Raw genomic sequence first — 4,574 nt, forward strand, 5'->3', positions numbered from 1 at the left:
TCCGTTCTCCAGTAGGTCTGCGTCTTTATTCCTATCTTACCCCTAGGCTCTTCATGACATTTTTTTCCCTTAAATTCCATATATATGTGTTAGCATACGGTATTTGTCTTTTTCTTTCTGACTTACTTCACTCTGTATGACAGACTCTAGGTCTATCCATCTCATTACAAATAGCTCAATTTCATTTCTTTTTAAGGCTGAGTAATATTCCATTGTGTATATGTGCCACATCTTCTTTATCCATTCATCCGATGATGGGCGCTTAGGTTGTTTCCATGTCCTGGCTATTGTAAATAGAGCTGCAATGAACATTTTGGTACATGACTCTTTTTGAATTTTGGTTTTCTCAGGGTATATGCCAAGTAGTGGGATTGCTGGGTCATATGGTAATTCTATTTGTAGTTTTTTAAGGAACCTCCATACTGTTCTCCACAGTGGCTGAACCAATTCACATTCCCACCAGCAGTGCAAGAGTGTCCCCTTTTCTCCACACCCTCTCCAGCATTTATTGTTTCTAGATTTTTTATGATGGCCATTCTGACTGGTATGAGATGATATCTCATTGTAGTTTTGATTTGCATTTCTCTAATGATTAATGATGTTGAGCATTCTTTCATGTGTTTGTTGGCATTCTGTATATCTTCTTTGGAGAAATGTCTATTTAGGTCTTCTGCCCATTTTTGGATGGGGTTGTTTGTTTTTTTGTTATTGAGCTGCATGAGCTGCTTGTAAATTTTGGAGATTAATCCTTTGTCAGTTGCTTCATTTGCAAATGTTTTCTCCCATTCTGAGGGTTGTCTTTTGGTCTTGGTTATGGTTTCCTTTGCTGTGCAAAAGCTTTGAAGTTTCATTAGGTCCCATTTGTTTATTTTTGTTTTTATTTCCATTACTCTAGGAGGTGGGTCAGAAAGGATCTTGCTGTGATTTATGTCATAGAGTGTTCTTCCTATGTTTTCTTCTAAGAGTTTGATAGTTTCTGGCCTTACATTTAGGTCTTTAATCCATTTTTGAGCTTATTTTTGTGTATGGTGTTAGGGAGTGATCTAATCTCATACTTTTACATGTACCTGTCCAGTTTTCCCAGCACCATTTATTGAAGAGGCTGTCCTTTCTCCACTGTACATTCCTGCCTCCTTTATCAAAGATAAGGTGTCCATATGTGCGTGGGTTTATCTCTGGGCTTTCTATCCTGTTCCACTGATCTATCTTTCTGTTTTTGTGCCAGTACCATACTGCCTTGATTACTGTTGCTTTGTAATATAGTCTGAAGTCAGGGAGCCTTATTCCTCCAGCTCCTTTTTTCGTTCTCAAGATTGCTTTGGCTATTCGGGGTCTTTTGTGTTTCCATACAAATTGCGAAATTTTTTGTTCTAGTTCTGTGAAAAATGCCAGTGGTAGTTTGATAGGGATTGCATTGAATCTGTAGATTGCTTTGGGTAGTAGAGTCATTTTCACAATGTTGATTCTTCCCATCCAAGAACATGGTATATCTCTCCATCTATTTGTATCATCTTTAATTTCTTTCATCAGTGTCTTATAATTTTCTGCATACAGGTCTTTCGTATCCTTAGGTAGGTTTATTCCTAGATATTTTATTCTTTTTGTTGCAATGGTAAATGGGAGTGTTTTCTTGATTTCACTTTCAGATTTTTCATCATTAGTATATAGGAATGCCAGAGATTTCTGTGCATTAATTTTGCATCCTGCTACTTTACCAAATTCATTGATTAGCTCTAGTAGTTTTCTGGTAGCATCTTTAGGATTCTCTATGTATAGTATCATGTCATCTGCAAACAGTGACAGCTTTACTTCTTCTTTTCCGATTTGGATTCCTTTTATTTCCTTTTCTTCTCTGATTGCTGTGGCTAAAACTTCCAAAACTATGTTGAATAAGAGTGGTGAGAGTGGGCAACCTTGTCTTGTTCCTGATCTTAGTGGAAATGCTTTCAGTTTTTCACCATTGAGGATGATGTTTGCTGTGGGCTTGTCATATATGGCTTTTATTATGTTTAGGAAGGTTCCATCTATGCCTACTTTCTGGAGGGTTTTTATCATAAATGGGTGTTGAATTTTGTCGAAAGCTTTCTCTGCATCTATTGAGATGATCATATGGTTTTTCTCCTTCAATTTGTTAATATGGTGTATCACATTGATAGATTTGCGTATATTGAAGAATCCTTGCATTCCTGGAATAAACCCCACTTGATCATGGTGTATGATCCTTTTAATGTGCTGTTGGATTCTGTTTGCTAGTATTTTGTTGAGGATTTTTGCATCTATGTTCATCAGTGATATTGGCCTGTAGTTTTCTTTCTTTGTGACGTCCTTGTCTGGTTTTGGTATCAAGGTGATGGTGGCTTCGTAGAAGGAATTTGGGAGTGTTCCTCCCTCTGCTATATTTTGGAAGAGTTTGAGAAGGATAGGTGTTAGCTCTTCTCTAAACGTTTGATAGAATTCACCTGTGAAGCCATCTGGTCCTGGGCTTTTGTTTGTTGGAAGGTTTTTAATCACAGTTTCAATTTCAGTGCTTGTGATTGGTCTGTTCATATTTTCTATTTCTTCCTGATTCAGTCTTGGCAGGTTGTGCATTTCTAAGAATTTGTCCATTTCTTCCAGATTGTCCATTTTATTGGCATAGAGTTGCTTGTAGTAATCTCTCATGATTTTTTTTATTTCTGCAGTGTCAGTTGTTACTTCTCCTTTTTCATTTCTAATTCTATTGATTTGAGTCTTCTCCCTTTTTTTCTTGATGAGTCTGGCTAGTGGTTTATCTATTTTGTTTATCTTCTCAAAGAACCAGCTTTTAGTTTTATTGATCTTTGCTATTGTTTCCTTCATTTCTTTTTCATTTATTTCTGATCTGATTTTTATGATTTCTTTCCTTCTGCTAGCTTTGGGGTTTTTTTGTTCTTCTTTCTCTAATTGCTTGAGGTGCAAGGTTAGGTTGTTTATTCGAGATGTTTCCTGCTTCTTAAGGTGGGCTTGTATTGCTATAAACTTCCCCCTTAGAACTGCTTTTGCTGCATCCCATAGGTTTTGGGTCGTTGTGTCTCCATTGTCATTTGTTTCTAGGTATTTTTTTATTTCCTCTTTGATTTCTTCAGTGATCACTTCATTATTAAGTAGTGTATTGTTTAGCCTCCATGTGTTTGTATTTTTTATAGATCTTTTCCTGTAATTGATATCTAGTCTCATGGCGTTGTGGTCAGAAAAGATACTTGATACAATTTCAGTTTTCTTAAATTTACCAAGGCTTGATTTGTGACCCAAGATATGATCTATCCTGGAGAATGTTCCATGAGCACTTGAGAAAAATGTGTATTCTGTTGTTTTTGGATGGAGTGTCCTATAAATATCAATTAAGTCCATCTTGTTTAATGTATCATTTAAAGCTTGTGTTTCCTTATTTATTTTCATTTTGGATGATCTGTCCATGGGTGAAAGTGGGGTGTTAAAGTCCCCTACTATGAATGTGTTACTGTTGATCTCCCCTTTTATGGTAAGAAATTAAGCTTTTATCTCAATGAATATTTGTTAAATGAATTAAAATCTAATGACTATATTAGAGATAGTTAGAAGCAAATTGCAAAATGATTACAACTGCATAATTTTATGAATGTAACACACAAACATGGTAAATGTATATGTGCACAGACACACATGCACATGAACATGGGCTAATTCTATAAGGGAAGATTCTGGAATAAAGTACACTAGATGGGGGAGGAAAAAAACAAAGATGGTGCTTTTCCTTTTTAATCATAGGACCCTGAGAATGATTGCTACCTTCACAGGTCACCAAAGTTTAAAAACAAATTCTCATCAAACTGTCAAAAATTAAATACAAAGAAAAAATATTAAAAGCAGCAAGGGAAAAGCAACAAATAATGTACAAGGGAATCCCCAAAAGGTTAATAGCTGATCTTTCAGCAGAAACTCTTCAAGCCAGAAGGGAGTGGCAGGACATATTTAAAGTGATGAAAGGGGAAAACCTACAATCAAGATTACTCTACCCAGCAAGGAACTCATTCAGATTCAATGGAGAAATTAAAACCTTTACAGACAAGCAAAAGCTAAGATAATTCAGCACCACCAAACCAGCTTTACAACAAATGCTAAAGGAAGTTTTCTGGGCAGGAAACACAAGACAAGCAAAAGACCTAAATTAACAAACCAAAAACATGGTAATAGGAAAATACATATCGATAATTACCTTAAATGTAAAAGGATTAAATGCTCCAACCAAAAGACACAGACTGACTGAATGGATACAAAAATAAGACCCATATATATGCTGTCTACAAGAGACCCACTTCAGACCTAGGGACACACACAGACTGAAAGCAAGGGGATGGAAAGAGATATTCCATAAAAATAGAAATCAAAAGAAAGCTGGAGTAGCAATTCTCATATCAGACAAAATAGATTTTAAAATAAAGACTATTATAAGAGACAAAGGACACTACATAATGATCAAGGGATCACTCCAAGAAGAAGATATAACAATTGTAAATATTTATGTACCCAACATAGGAGCACATAAATATATAAGGCAAATGCTAACAGCCATAAAA

The sequence above is a fragment of the Phocoena phocoena genome, chromosome 3, assembly GCF_963924675.1.
Source record: "Phocoena phocoena chromosome 3, mPhoPho1.1, whole genome shotgun sequence".
NCBI lineage: Eukaryota > Metazoa > Chordata > Mammalia > Artiodactyla > Phocoenidae > Phocoena > Phocoena phocoena.